Source organism: Dromaius novaehollandiae, chromosome 16 (assembly GCF_036370855.1).
Source record: "Dromaius novaehollandiae isolate bDroNov1 chromosome 16, bDroNov1.hap1, whole genome shotgun sequence".
NCBI lineage: Eukaryota > Metazoa > Chordata > Aves > Casuariiformes > Dromaiidae > Dromaius > Dromaius novaehollandiae.
Genome location: NC_088113.1, coordinates 1,587,052 through 1,603,433, shown reverse-complemented (window position 1 = coordinate 1,603,433; position 16,382 = coordinate 1,587,052). Strand labels below are relative to the sequence as shown.

At 44.5% G+C, this 16,382-nt stretch overlaps 1 pseudogene; it reads right to left on the bottom strand.

Annotated features, from left to right (window-relative positions):
- Positions 1-7,663: 7,663 nt before the first annotated feature.
- Positions 7,664-14,731, bottom strand: LOC135330065 (ropporin-1-like; annotated as a pseudogene).
- Positions 14,732-16,382: the final 1,651 nt, after the last annotated feature.

Genomic DNA, 16,382 nt, shown 5'->3' with positions numbered 1-16,382 from the left:
CTTCCCTGATGACTCATTGATAGCCCAGGCCTTCCCAGTCCCCGCAGGAAAACTCATTGAGGCTGGTTGAAGAGAAACTCCGGCTCCTCTACCTTGCCAGCTAGGCATCAGGTCTTGTCCCAGTCTTGGAGGAGCTGCTGGTGACTGTTGTGACCAACTGTAAATTACAAGAGCAGCAAAAGAATACCAGGAGGTAAGAGCAGTGCTTTGGAAGTACACTCTTTATTCTCTGCCGGGGGAAGCTCCCTGGGGGTATCCAGCACCAGAGTAGAATGTGGGTGCCCAGGGGTAATACAGGGGCTTGTGAATGCCTTACTGTGGGCTCTGAGCATCTCGCTCAGAGCCTCGGAGGACAAAGGGGAGGAGATGAGGTGACAGCTCCTCTGCAGACTGTGCTTCTGCCTCTGAAGGCATGACCATTCCGGGGACCATGATAGGTGGGAGCTTCATGCTTGGTGGATGCTTGTCTAATTTTTTAGCGGGGATTTTCTTTTCTGCTGGCCTTAGAAAGCCCTGGCCCGGAGAGCTCTCCTTCCCATCTCTTGGGCTGGGCTGTTTTGCGACCTGCCTTCCACAATGGACTCCTGAAGCCACTGTAGTCAGAGGGGGACCACACTGCAAATCTGGAGCAAATGCAGTTTCGGAGCATCTTGCCAAGCCCACAAGCTTTTGTGAGTCTGCTGCGAAGCATTAGCGGCAGATAAGGCCTCCTTGGAGATGGATGTCCGGCGAGGGAGCCGAGTCTCACCTCTTCTCTTCCCAGCCTGGGGACACCGCTGACCGGGCAGGGAGGGCGCTGGGCTTCAGCCAGCCCCGGGATACCAGCTGCCACCTCTCCTCTCCTCGCCTCTCCTCTCCCCCATCCCAGCCGCTGCCGGGCTCCGTGAGGCAGAGGGATTCCTGGAGGCTGCTCCTCCTGGCATCCCGGGGTGCTCCAGCATCCACTGCCGGGCTCCCTGGGGTGCTCAGTATCTGAGCAAGCAAGGGGCAAGGGCGCGTGGCTTTGCCGTGGTGAGGTTGGGACGGACCTACCGCAGGGTAGGTTGGTGCTGAGCCTATGCACGGAGCCACTGTGGCCTCCAAGGCCAGATTCATCCACCTTGCAGCCACAGGAGCGGTGGAGCTCCACAGGCCCGAGCGGGCAAATTCCCCTCCCGCCTTGTCCGCGCATGGGCCGTGTCCCGTGGCGCCCCAGGCCTGCCCTGGGGAGGTATCGCTCCTGAGACCCAGCACTCCCCGCGAGCCCCCCGAGCCTGGGCGCCAGAGCCGCGCTGGGCGCAGCATGGCTGCTGCAAGCCCTGGTGCCCCCGGCCCCTTCCCAAATCGTCCTCCCCGCCTGGGGCTCGAGGCTGTGAGCAGCCATGGGGCGGCATGGCCGGGGCAGCAGGGAGAGGTGGGCGACACAGACGGGGCGGAGGGGGGTGGTGGGAGGTTAACGCCGTTATAACCCGGCGCGGGGGGGGTCTCTAACAGCCGAGGGATCGCCGGCCAGATGGGGAGCCTCATCTGCTGCGCTGGGTGCGCTGGTCATGGCTACAAAGGAGGGTCCACTCGTAGCAGCTGGCATTTGTTAATGAACTGTAATTATTTTCCAAATACCAGATGGGTGTTATAGCTGTTTCACACACGCTGACTAGCATATTAGTATTCTACATAAGTTTGCTTTTATTAGCTGATTAAATAGACTTTCTGAAGACTTCTCACTGAAAGCAATTATATTTACTCAGGCTGAAAATGTAGTTATATTACTACATTATTAAGAGTAGAGTAGCAGAAGTGCATATAAATATTCAACATCCTCTGTACTCTCCCAATGTGTAAATTGTATCATTATTATGTATTGCTACATGAAACTATGCTGAACTTGCACTAAAACCATGCTGTGAAGATATCTATCTTGTCAAGAACAGGTAAAAGGGTTTTCTCGAAGGAATCTGGAGTCTGGCCCAATTTTTCTGTTCTTTGCAAAACTAAAAATAGGAAGATCACTGTAATAGGAAAACAGCAGAATTCCCCTTTTCTGGGCTAGAGAGAGGAGTATAAACTAGAAAACTGAAAAAAGGTTAAAAGATGATGTGTGGCTATTACTGACACAGTGTCCAGAACCATTGGTGTACTTTCTTTTCTTAAGGGGGCTTATGGAACTTTGTGGATGAATTCTCATTGAACTGAGACATGAATGTAACAATTTTAATAATTAAAAAGAATTATCTTAAGTTGTTTAACAACAGCTAACAGATGCAGAAAAACCCAGTCACCCAAACCACAATCCCATTTTTTTTCTTTGACATATTATTTGATGAGGCATCGAACCATGCTTCCTTTTTTATCAAAAGGAAAATTAATACAGAAGGCTAGCAAAGTGCATTCTTGTCAACTGAATCATTTTGAAATTATGAATGAAATTGCAAAATTGACTTATAAATAATAAAAAAAATTAAATGCAACTGTGCAGATGAGAAAATTGCTTTAAAAAATTAAAGTTCTTATGAAATCACAGACCTCCAAATGATCAGTCTTTAAAGAAAGATGCAGTTGCCATGAGAGTTGTGATAAGACTGAGCATAGATTTGGGTATGAGAAGACGTAGATTCTGTCATTGACTTCCTTCATTGAAGCAATTTGGCAAATCATTTAATATCTCTGGTCTTATCCTGCTATTATTGTAAAACTATGATAAAAAGAGCTTCTCTGTCCTACACACTGAAATACTTCAGTGTCATGTGCTGCATTCATACATAATATTATGATATTATTTATTCATGCTCATGATTAAACTTGGTTTCAGAGAGAAATTTAAATGTCATTTCCTTCCATTAAACAAACTCCATGTTTTCTTCCTTTTTGCTAGCTAGTTAACATTCCCAAGCTTTTGTGGTGGCACAGTTTGGGATGTGGCTGAGGCTGCGTTTTATTTCTCAGGGCTTTATGCGATGGGAGTGCAAAAGCAAGCTCTGTGACAATATTCCAGGTTCCCAACATGTTATTTTTCTCGTGATCAAGGTTGCCTCAAATTCTCTTGTTTAGATAGGGAGACTGCTTTTTTTCTGTGCTGTTCTGATGTATTCTTCTAATTTGCTTTTTACAAGGAAGCAAATGAGAAGATAGGTAGCTATAACGAAGTCTTCATTAAGAATGGCATTAATATCAAGGACATGGATTCAATTGTAACCACAGGATCAGAGTATAGATTATGCAGAGATTTGCTATGCCTGTGCATTAGGGGTTGTTAATTACCCCCTTTCCCCTGGGAGGCTTCTTGGCAGGTTTAGGGGTAAACAGCAAAGACAAAGAGAAGTACACTGAGCTACATCGTACTTTACTGATGTGAAAAATAAATTCTTGCTAACTGCCTTGAACATCTGGCGGACTCCCCTTTAGAGGATGTCTGGGAGAGAATGCTGGCGCAAGATGCCATGTATGCACTGTGGGGGGGGTTTGGTTTACAGGCGTTGGAGCTGTGGGGAAGGAGGCGATGAAGCAAAGAGCTGCTGTGGAATAGGCCACTCTTTGCACTCTCCTTGTCTGGGCTCTTTAAAGAGCATTTCTGGTAAGCGCTCTGCAAGAAGGCTCTTGAGATGGTGGCCCGAATGCCCATGAGCGTCTCTGTCTTTCTAGCCCGGGCGCAGAAGACAGCAACTCGGAGCAGGATGTCCTGAGCTGCTGGATATGCCGCTCGGGGTCAAACTCCCTTTGCTGCCTGGCTCCAACCCTGTCTTCTACTGGAGCAAGCTGGGGGAAAAGGTAAAAGCAGTAGAAAGGAGTAGGAAAAGTCCCCGCTTTTTCAGCCTCTGCTTGCCCAGATACACTGAGCAGCCTAGAGAAGAAATGGCAGGGCTCACCATCATCATCAAGGAGAGTCAAAATTTCTCCTGCTTCAGTTCTTTGGGTATATGCAAATACCATGGCCTCTCTGCTAGGGAGATATAGGAAGTCCCTTTTTCCTTCCAGGCCTCAATACATTGTTGCCAATACAGATACTACTCGGAGGCAAAGTTAGCCAAGGTGCTCCTTAGGACTGCCTAACCCTCAGGAGACTGCTTACAGTGGAGCAGAGTTTTGCTAACTTTGAAACACCAGGACAAAAGTTTTTGGTGTGGAGATTTCCTGCACTTCTTCCTGCTTGGCCTGCATGCCTCTTCTGCTTGGGTGTGGGGGGGTTCTCTTGCCTTCTCCCCACCCTCCTCTGCCCTGCAGTGTGGCTGTGGTATTTGTTAGGACTTCACAATGATGGGAAAGACTTTTGGTATCAGCTATTCACTGCTGAATATATACATATACATAGCACTGCTCCCTGCTGGGGGGGTGGGAGCAGAGCCCCCAGCCGCTGCGCAGGGCAGGGGGTGCAGGGGAGCAGCTCCCGCTGCGTTAGCGCTCTTGCTGGCAAGGCAGGCTGCGTAGCAAGCGTGACAAGCCTTGGGTGATTTCTGCCCTCGTCCCACTGCAGGTCGTGTGCACTCTGCGGCAGTTCAACGACTACAGGCAGTACCTGGCCACGCTCAGGACAGAGGCGGACAAAACGTACTGTCGAGAACAAGTACGTACAGCTCAGGGCTCACAGGCACGCTTCCCGGTGCAGAGGGTCGGGGCCTCACTTCTTTGCTCTCAGCAAGGCCTGACCTGAAGAAGCGGGGAAGGCTGCGCTGGCGTGCCAGGCCTTGTGGCATGGAAACGACTGCGCGGCTCCGTGCTGAGCTAGCGCAGGGCGCGGGGCTGGGCACAGGCAGGCCCGAGGGCCCGCCGCGAGTGCTGAGGCAAGCCCTTCTCTCCTGCCCCGGGTGCGTGGCTGAAGCACAGCGCTGCTCTGGGCCAGGGTGAAGCCTCCACACGCAGGTGCGTGAGAGCGTGTTGTGGCAGAGGGGAGCTGAGAGCCGGTGTCAACTTTCAGAAAAGGCTTCGAGAACAACTGGCAAAATTAAAGAGTGCCCCCGAACTGCCACAGGGGATGGACATTTCTCGCCTGCGAGAGCGGCTGCTGTGGGAGCAACGAGAGAGTTGGAGAGCTGCAGAGCGGGACGTGAGGGCCAGGTAAGAGACAGGACAAGGAACGCTTGCGCTAGGAGCGGGACCGTGGCCCTTCAGCGAGGTGCCGGCTGGAGCCTTGCGTTCCACGGAAGACCGCCAAATTGCTGCGCGAGCAGATGCTGGTTGTGCCTAGAGTGGTGCAATCAGTGTTTGGAGCCTGGCAAAGGCAGCTGGAAGCTGTTTGGGGCGCTGGAGCCAGGAAGCCCAGAGCGGGACGAGGGCAGTGGCTGAGCAGGGAGTGGTCTGGGCAAGAGAGCTGCAGGCGCTCTGTTTCAGCCATCTCTATTTCTCTTCAAAGGTATCTCGCCATGATTGCGGAGAGCATGGAGAAGCCTGAGGCTCCTGAAGCAGACAAAGGCCTCCCCCAGCAGGCTGAGCAGGACCAGGTGTGCCCGGCACTCTTGGTGGGCTCTTGTGCTCTCAGACTCCCCTACTCAGCATCAATCCCTTAGCTGCACTACGTGTCCCCACGGTCCCTGTTGCTTGTTTCTCGTGTGGCGAGCAGCCAGACATGCAGCGTCCCTGAGGCCGATAGTGCCAGTGCTTAGCCACCCGTGGGCTAGTTCCCTCCTGCAGGAGCTCCAAGGTTAGCTTAGAGGAGAGCCTGCTGTTGCCCGAGTCTCATTAGCGGGGCGTGGGAAATGCTGCCTGGCTCCATCTGGTGCAACAGCCTGGCAGGCAAAGTACAGGAGCAGCTGGGTGCTCCAGGAACAAGGACTGCTTTTCTATTCTCTTGGTCTCAAAACTAGCCTTCTTCACATGCGCACTGGAAAAGGAGCAAGTGAGCCTCAGAGAAGAGGCAGAGGTGTCATGAGAGCAGGCAGCACCCATGGCAGAAGAGCGCAAAGAGTCCAGCCCAACAACTTAACCTCCTCCCTCTCCTCTACCCTTTTCTTCACCGTTCCCTCATCAGTTCCCGCTGGTTTCTGTTACAGAAGCCTTTAACGGGAGAAGTGCATCACGAAGTCCAGACTACGCTGGTGTGGACTACGCCAACAGAAGCCCAGGAGCTGCAAGAGCTGGCTGAGAGCGTGGTCGAGGAAGTGCTGCAGAGGGTGAAAGAGCTGCATCCGGCTGTCCACGTTTTAAGGAGGGCTCCCCTGGCCATCAGCGGAAGGATACTGGCTAGTGCGAGAAGGGCAGAGCCTTCAGAGACATCGCCTCCAGATCTCCAGCAGGAAATCGGACAGGTGGCCAGAGAGATTGCAGCAACCCTTTGGGATCGCTTAGGGAAGCGTTTGCTATGCAGCCAGTCAGACGCCTCTGAGCCCAGGCTGTTGGCCAGGCGGAGGCAGCAGCTTGTTGCTGGAGGAGCCACGCGAGCTGCCGAATCGGGAGGAAGCAGAGCGAGGCAAGCTGAGGGAGCAGGCTATGATGGAGCATCTCCTCTGCCTTCTCTTGACCAAATCCCCACAGATGCAGTTGTGAGTGTTGGAGTCACCTTGCAATCATTCGTGGCTTCTCAATTTGAACGGCACTTCCAGTGTAAATTTTCTGAAGTCCTGAAGCTGCCCCTTGAAACGATTTCTGAGAGACAACCGCAGCCACCCCAGACGCCTGTCTCCACCCAGGGCACAAAAGAAGGGGAAGGATCATCTAGTGAATCTGAACACTGGCTGTCAGAAGCCACAAGCTTGCCCCCAGTGCAGCCTTTGCAAAATCTTGCAGCTGTATCCCCAGAGAGTAGCACGCTTGCAAGGCGTAGCATCCAAAATGCCATTTGCAAAGTTCAGCATCTCCACGCAGAATTAAAAGTGTATGCTGAAAGGATTGTCCGTGATGCTCTTGACACCCTGAAGAAGGAGGAGGAGGAGAAGAAGTTAGAAAAAGAAATGCATGCAAAGGCAAGCTGCTTTGAGGCCTCTTCAGAAGAAAGCACGGAGGAGAGTGGGCTAGTGGAGCAGCTATTAGAGCGGTGTGGTCCCCCTCTGACTACAGTGGCTTCAGGAGTCCGTTGTGGAAGGCAGGTCGCAAAACAGCCCAGCCCAAGAGATGGGAAGGAGAGCTCTCCGGGCCAGGGCTTTCTAAGGCCAGCAGAAAAGAAAATCCCCACTAAAAAATTAGACAAGCATCCACCAAGCATGAAGCTCCCACCTATCATGGTCCCCGGAATGGTCATGCCTTCAGAGGCAGAAGCACAGTCTGCAGAGGAGCTGTCACCTCATCTCCTCCCCTCTGTCCTCTGAGGCTCTGAGCAAGATGCTCAGAGCACAGCAGAAGGCGTGCAGAAGCCCCTGTATTACCCCTTGGCACCCCCATTAAGACCTTGCGCTCCAGTGCCAGAAACCCAAGCTAAAGCGAGGCCAGGGAGCACGCGAGACAGTTGCCATGAGAGCTGTGATAAGACTACAAGAGTTAGCAGAAATGTATTCTGAGCATAGATTTGGGTATGAGAAGATGTAGATTCTGTCATTGACTTCCTTCATTGAAGCAATTTGGCAAATCATTTAGTTTCTCTGGTCTTGTCCTGCTATTATTGTAAAACTATGATAAAAAGGGCTTCTCTTAATTCACACACACATTTTCTGGTTGACTTGACCACATTTATTCACAGAGACTTTGAGAACTCTGCTGGTAATGGGGGTATCTGTGGTATTTCTTCATCCTTCATCCCTAGAGTCTTGGAAAAGTTGTGCACTTATTCCAGCCTGACCCGAGGGTTCTCTGTAAAAATCACTCACTTTAATTAGACCATCTGGTCCAATGCTGTATGAAGAATAAAAATTGCATCTCTTAATTAATTAAAATTACACTTGCAATATAATGTATTATAAAATAATGCTGATTATAAGTTTCCCCCTTTTGACTGGATTTTTTTCTCCTAAACTCTATTGAAATGGTTCTTCAAGCTTTGTTTGCTGGTCCTGTTCCAGCACTTGATGGATACTCTTCCACTGATATTATGGAGGGAAGAGATGATTTGGTCCTTGTGCAAGCTCCATCATGACTTTTCTCTTGACGCATTCTGTACATAGAATAGGCCCTTCATTTCTTCATTCATTTACATAAACACTTTACACTTTCTGAAACAGCTAAACTCTAACTAAACTAACCAACTAAAATCTATGATATGTTTTTAAAATATATTTCCTGCAGTAACATTTCATTGTAAAGATTGGTCAGCATCCAAAACGTGTCACTTCTTTTCTTTTTTATCATATCTGTTCAGCATCTGACTTCCAGAAGACTATAAAAATTTGCACCAACTACACTACCAGCTTTCTAGAGACTAAACTAAGCTACCAGGCACAAGGATTTATTATGTGTGTAGTACAGTGAGAACACAATTGCGAACAAATGTGTTACATAATAAACTGGAAAGCAATGCTTCTTAGCATCCAAACAAGAAAGCGTTATTTAAACTGTAAAGTTTTGAATCAGGAACATTGTCTTTCTCGATTGTGAAGCATCTTTGATGCTATAAAATAAAATAAACAACTCTGGTTACTCTTCTGTCCTTTTAGACTTTATTAATGTCCTATAATTACTGTTTACTCCTTGGATTTAGCCATTCTTTATGCTTTTTCACTTCACTGTTTTTACTTTAGATTAGTTATTACTTAGTTAATATTACTACTAGACTTACATCTCCTGTTCAAGGTAATTTAGCACCTGTCTGACATGGGATGCTGAAATCTCTCCATCCTTTTCAGCAATGTAAGTGTAGAGAAACTGGAGAGTGCTGAAAGGAATACGTGGATCATCGTAATCACCAGATAAAACCTCGCATAGGATTTTCAGTGTTTCTGCAAACATCTGTTGGAAAAGAGAACAACCAACCAAAAAGTTTCAATTTGGCATTGTTAATGAAGAGACTGGTAGCCAATACCGTTTGGTGTGGAAATAATGCCAAAGGCAATAAAAATGTGCTAGCAAAAGTGGCATAAATAAAAAGTATAATGATGTCAGCAATGTCCCAAATAGATGAAGGGGACTTCTTGGATTTCCATGATTTATGTCAAACTTGATTTTATGTCATATCTGGAGAATTAGTTTAGGTGAAGATGTAAGGACTATATTGTTAGTGAGGAAGAATAGTAAAATATTTTTACAAATACTATCGTTAGTATGAATATGTGATGGATGCTACTATTCATCTTGTTTTAAATAACATGTTCTTTTTTAGAGGGAAGCTAAAGAGCTTCCACCCTTGTCTGGACAAGGGTGAAAGTTTAGATATTCCACTTCTTAAAAGTCACTGACCTTTTAAAGCTCACCTCTTTTCCCCTGCTGTATGACTGCTAAGTATGGATGGTAATTTTGACCCAGATCTGCAGAAAATCTTGGCCCGCTCTGTGCCAGTTCTAATGTGCAGCCTGTCATTATAAGGAGATGATTCAGGACTTTGCCAGTTCTCAGTCCTTCCATGACTGTCTGCTCCAGGAAGGAAGTCATTGGCTGCATATCTTAAATCTGTACCTGTACACTTAATGTCTCAATAGTATACACAGTTGTGCAGTGTTTTTCAGACTCTTTGAGTGGATATATAATTCAAGCTACGGCTTATCACACAATTTGGTGATGCTGAAAACCTGGGGTGTAATTCACAAAATCACATCATTAGAGTCAAATCAATAAGAAACAGAATTAAAAAAAAATGTAGGCCTAGAAGAAAACTTCAGTTTGGAATTATCTGGGGTAAAAATGCTAACAGATACATCTTGCAGAATCAACTCAGCTATTCATTAGGAAAAAGAACATGAAATGCAATAATGTCCAAGTAGTGATGATGAACTACAAACAGAAAAAAGGGTGAAGTGGAATATGATAGCTTAATACAGCTCATTGTGCAGTGGACTATCTACTCAGAGGAATCAGATTAGCTGAATTGTGATAGAATGTGTTCTCTCTACTAGAAGGTGATTGACAAACTAGAGAGAATTGAAGAAATGGTGACAGGACCAATATAATATAGGAAAAAACAAATGTATAAGAAGAGTCTCAAAACATAAACCAGGGAAAAGCTGGCTGAATTATGAATAATTAAAACATATCTTTGGTTGTATTCACCATCTTAATAGTTGAGGTGCCTTCCATGTTGCATGAGACATCACTGAAAATCACAGTAAGATGGCCATTGCCCTAAAAAAGTTACAGTTTAAGCTGACAAGCTGGTAGGTGCCCCGAAAGCCATCATTTGCAATTGAGGAATAAAGCTACACCCTGGCTAATGGAAAGAGAATGGACATCTTTTCTGTCTCTCCACCCATCCTTCAATTTATGTATAACTGACAGAAAAAGGGAGATTAAGAGCAATAAATATATAGTTAACAGAAAACTGATACTTAATTTGCCAAAGACAAGTTTAAGGGATGTCTTGACCACAGTAAAAATACTGTTAGAGAAAGCAGAAGTTTAGTAGCATGCTTTTCAGTTTGATAGATAAAGATGAGATGATAAAGGTGGACAATATGGAATGGGCATACAAGCCATAAATTTCTTCATCCCAATATGTAAATAGAATGGCAAAATCAAAAGAACTTAGCTTTGGCTTCTCTGTCCTTATTTAAGTAAATACCTTATGTAAAACACATTAAATGTTCTTCACCTTAGGAGGTTCTCACATGGCCAATATCGTAACGATATCAAATTATGTCTTGTAGGAAACATAAAGATTCGCAGTGTTTTGAGTTTTATGAGCTGATGACAATTTAAATAACAATCCAGATTTTCAGGAAACTGATACCCTATTGCATGAAGTACTTGTGCATGACTTTTGAATCCCACAAGATGGTGCCACCTGACTATATAGTAATAAGATATACACTTGTTAAATCAAAAAAAAGACTCATCATTTCCTTAAGATAAATCAATGCACAACTCTCTTGTTTAGGTAAAATTAGGAAAAAGGTCTCTGGCACTTCATAGAATCTTTGTCAAAGCTTGTCTTTACAGGCAATTCTGCTGATAGGAATTATGTTTTAGTAGTGAAGGACTATATATCATTACACTTCATTACACTATTTTTTTTGTTGCTCTGCTACATTTATTATCTTCTGTGACATCAAAATGATCATTACAAACACATAGGCTATTTCCACAGCACGTAAGTTTAATATCACAACTAGATTCTGATGGCTTTAGCAGAAGTACAAACTGTGTGAACAGATGAATTTCTAAAAACATTTCTTATTTTCATGACAAGTTGGAAAAAGAGCAGAAGCAACAGAAGAACAACAGCAAATACAATCTCTGAAGAGAACTGACTCTAGAGTGGTTTTCTGAAAATCCCATGAGCGGCTGTTGGAACTAATGCTGGCAGAAATAGTTCTGAAGACCAGGATGAAGGAAATAGGTCCCACCAAGGTTAAATCTTGTAATCTTGCTGTTTTAGAAGTAGATACATAGGTGAATAAATTATACTGTCTGAGAGACCTTTGAAATAATCTGCTGCTACTGCAAACAGCCCATAGAGCTTCATCCATTAATGTCTGCTTTAAGCTTCTGTTTGAGTTGTTCAGGACTTAATCTTTTTTATTCCCAAGTCCACTGATCATCACCTCTGTGCATGCTTACGTCCACGGCCTAATCTCATCTGAATTAAAGCTTTCAACTATAAAATGAAGTTGGTTATACCAATATAATAGAGGTGCCATAACTAGTGCTCTGCTAATCCTCCAGATGGCCTCATGTGCAAGTCAGGGAACTATGCAGTCTCCAATATGCAAACATTGGCCCAATGCAGATGTATGGGATGAAAAAGGGCCTTTCATGATATTTGCAGGTGAATCAATCACATCAATACATCTGATTGTATCAGCTCAGTAACTTGGTTGTCTTCCACTGCTAATAGAAAATCACAAACCCATTTTCCTTTACAAAATGGCTAAGAGAATCAAAGCAGCAATGCATATAAGTACTGCGAGAAGTATCTAGGTACTTTTCTGAACCCACAGTGAAGTCGGTGACTGTATTTGCTAGATTGTTGACACTAACTGATAGCTTTTTACATTCCAGGTTCTTCTAGAGGTTATGAGAGAAGACTGCAACCTGTTTACCATAGGGCATGACTGTCAATTGCCATTAGACCCAAATGCGCTACCTCCCCTTTGGTTTCTATAGTCAGGAAAACATGAACTGAAAGCATGTGTTATGGCACCAAGTTTCTCTAGTGTTCTTGGATTTCTTTTACAGACATTGTCCGAATATTAGGTAGTGGTGAAAAGTTGTTTCCCTTGACGCAAGAAGTTTACTATAGTCATCCAAATTACTGCTACAAAATCAGAGTGAGTGAGGAACAGCAAGACAGAGCCAGGATACTTCTCTTCAGTCGTATCTGCTGAATGATGCTGGAGACAGAGAAACTCTCTTGTTCTAGCCCTCACAGCTATGGCATAGCACTGCAGAAATGCCTTTATGAAACCATTAGAGGAAGCTTCTTTCACTGTCTCTCTAGCTGCCTTCCCCTTTGTTTAATCTGTTGCAAATTGTCTGGAAGGAAAAAAGCTTGGAAAGAGTGTACTATAAACATTCTGGCTCCCTTGATCCATGAAATAATACAGTTAAAGTAATTCCCTTATTCCTAAAAGAGATTTCCTCCTTACTTAAAAAACAACAGCTGTGTTAGTCAATGATACTGTTAAAATGCATAATTACTCAGTCTCCTATTTCAACCCAAACATTAACTCAGAATCACTATATATAAAGTATTCATACAGGACAACATAAAAGTATGAAGAAACCTACCACTCCATTCAGATGACATGCCAGGGCTAAATACTTCAGCCACTCAATTTCTTCGGTAAAATACCCAACATTGATTACACTCGCGAATAAGTCTTTTGGGAGATTCAGTGACTTCCACATGTGAGCCAGTTCATCTGCATTGATTATGAGTCTCCTTCCCACCTGGAAATAAATGTAAATAAAAATGCATCACAGGAAAATGAATGCCATTTTGTTTTCATTTGGAATAAGACAAAATTTTCTCTTATTTATTCCAAAATCAGCCCCAGAATCCTTGACTGGGCCTTAACCTAGGCTTTTGCTTTTGAAATAAGCTGTGATGATTGGGGCCTAGTTCCCTTTAAAGGGAGCATCAGTGATACCAGAGAATAACTGGATGCCTGAAGCTCACGTTTTGCTGGTATAGCTAAGAAAGATTATGGCAAAATTAATCCATAAAGAAAAATATGGGGGGAAAAAAGTGGAAGCAAATAATGATTACAGGTTTTATAAATACAGGTAAAATTAACAGTGTGAGTACAGGAAATAATTACTTCTGCAACATCTGGGAGGGTGTTGATTTTACAGAACTGTGGCCTGACAGTAATTTTAAATTTGTTAGTGGGCATTTCATCATGCAAATTCTCCCTTTGACTACAGCAGTATGACTTGTGTGAGCAAGTGATCTGAGTATGAAAACCATGAATAGTCAGGGCCAAAGGAAGCACAGCTGAAGAAATAATCTACTTTCTACTATATGCAAACAGCTAATACATTAGTATTTTCCATACACATTATATCTGTATTAACTGAATAGAATATTTATAGGCATAAAGCTGAAAGCAGACTCTCCAAACTGAAAATGCGGTCAATCTGTTTCTTGCCCCCAAAAGTAAGGAAGGTGTTACTTACTCTTTGATGTAGGACTTTTAAGAGCTCTGGTGTGAGGTCTTTCCATTTTGACCAAGGCCTCCTTTCTTGTCCTTGTTTTACTGGGGGAATATCACCATGGGCCACAGCAGTAAAGTAACTAGATGAAAAGATAAAGAGGTGCTTGCTTTCTAAACGCCTTTAACCAAAGCAGATCTTCCAACACAGATGTTTGAGCAAGTTTTGCTTACTGGACAAAAGGTGATTGGTTTTCCATGCCTGGTGTATCTGTTAACTGTTTAAATTTTAAATAGCACTGTTTTGTTCTGTGCTGTCAATGGACTTCTTCATTATTCATGCTCAAACTGGATTTTGGGTAGTGCCTTTGGGACCTGATCCAACACACACTGTAATCAATACGGTGTCTACCCTTTATTTCAGGACCAGAGTGCTGTTAACTTCAGAGACTGCCCCAGGAGCACGGACTCCTTGTGGTATGTCTATTTACCCTGTTTCTCCATAGGGTTTTTACATTCTAATCTGGGGCTCTGCACCTGGCTTGTTATCAGCGTGCAATTTAGCTGCGTTAAAGTTTGTTCTGGTATGTATAAACAGACTGTAGTTGGGGCAGTGACGTAGTGTTGACCTACTCTGAACTTAGCTGAAAGCTTATTCTTGTGAAGAGTTTCAACCCAGATCATACAGTGATCGCTGCCAGTCTTTGATCAGACTGAACTGCGTGAGCACAGATATTTACCCCCACTAACTCTTCACTCACACTAAGAAAGATGTAAAATAAGAGGCAGCCTACGACAAATACAAGCCAATATTTTGCTTTTGCCATCTGCCACTTCATGTGTGTGCAATTGCTGTACAGGGCTAGTAGGTTACTACTACTAGAAGCTCAGTCCCCAGGAGGGGTAAAGCAAGGTAACCCTATTAAAGTCAAGGGACAGAACACTGAAGTTACCAAGATTTCTATGGTTACAGGCACAAATCATTTGTGTCCAAGAATAACTGGTATTTTGTTAGGAAAAAAAAAAAAGTTAACCTACTCTGCAGACCATTGTAGCAAATCTGGAGGCCGGGTTTGAATAGCAGCTTTTGTATATTGGGTTAGCACTTCTCGCAGTTCTGGAAGACTGCACTTGTGTTTATTTGTACACGACATAATTACAGCACCTATGAGGAAAAATAATACTTTTGTAACATATTTTGTCTATAATGGAATGTACGAGTATGAATTAATAAGTTTTTCATACAGTTCAGTACTCTCCTACTGAAAAAACTTATAAATCCAAAGACCAACCAACTTAAACTTAAATGGAAACTTCCACTTCCATTGGGACACACGGAATCAAATCTTAAGTTAGCTCCATTCCAAAGGAAATCATACAAGTGTCATTCTCTAAGGCAGAACTTGTGAAAACAGCTAACTTTTTTTTCTTGCTAAAGTTTCACTTCTCAGTGCTAGTGGTAGTTAATATAGGCTCAATGAATTATAATTAATACTAGAGCCATTGCTTTAAATTTAATTTTTTCACAATCATAACATTCAAATGATAAATAAGACATAAGGGGAAGGAGGAAAAATATACACTCATTACGTCATATATAAGAACAACAAATCAAACGAATTTCCACATAAGATGGAGCAATCTAATTCTTCTTGGGAAATAAGGTCAGAAGCAGTTAGATTCTTAGTGACTGTTATACAAGAAAATATATTTACCATTGCAACACAGTTGCTGGGGCCTCTAAACAACAGCGCTGTTTTGACTTTCCATGAGGCGTGCATCCCTGAAAACTAGTGCTTAATTATCCTAAGGACTTGGGTGCTCAGTGTCTATTAAACTCCCAGAAAATGTGGTGTCCTTTTATAGCCTCCTTTGAAAATCAAGGAGAAGACAATAAAATCAGCAAGCACGAAAGGCTCCTAAAAGTCACTAAAGGCTGTAAATTATCCAGAGGTTGGGAGGGAACAGTCAAACTGTTCCACTGATTTGTGCAAGTAAGGGCTGAAAGCACATAATGGCTGTGCCCCTGCCGATAACCAGTAGACCTGTCTAATGTCTACACCCTGTTGATGACAACAAAATAACTAGAAGTGTCTGTTCTTATAGGTGAAGATATAATTATTAGTCATGTTTGTACTGTGCAGGCATCTTGGAAAGGTAGCAGGCTGCAGTGAACTGAAAATGGGGAAAAAGGTTTGGATCATCTAGGTGACCCTGTGTGATAAGAAGACACCTCCAAAGGGTGGGAGGAGCAGTGATGTACTAGAGGGTCCCTGTGAGGATGTCTTGGGAGCTCCATGGGGGGATTGTCTGTTCACACGACCTGTTGTAGGAAGGTTGGGTCCTGCGCAGCAGCTTCCACCTGGGCCAGACAGCAGCCTAGGGTGTTTGCACCCCCAAACAAACCTCAGTTAGCTTAGGGGAGAGCTGATTGAAAAGCTAAAGGGAAGAAAGTAGTAAAGAAAAACCAAAGAGGAAGAGGAAATGAAAGAGAAAGCTGAAAGCAAGCAGCTGAAGCAATGCCAGTCTACAGCCCTGCCTGGCCTGGCCATGGCCCTGCTCATCCAGACCTAGACCCGCAGGCTGACTGCCTGGCTTGACCTCAGACCTGTTCTGTCACTATGGACCTGCCTAGCGATCATGAGGCTGTGTCTGACCCCAGTTACCCTCACCAGGCCTGATTCAGGCCTGCAGATTGACTTCCTGGCTTGACCTCAAACCTGCCTCATCACTATGAACTTGCCTGATGGAACCTTGCTTGGACCTGCCTGGGCTTGCCTGGGGGCAGCGGGATGTGGCCTGGCT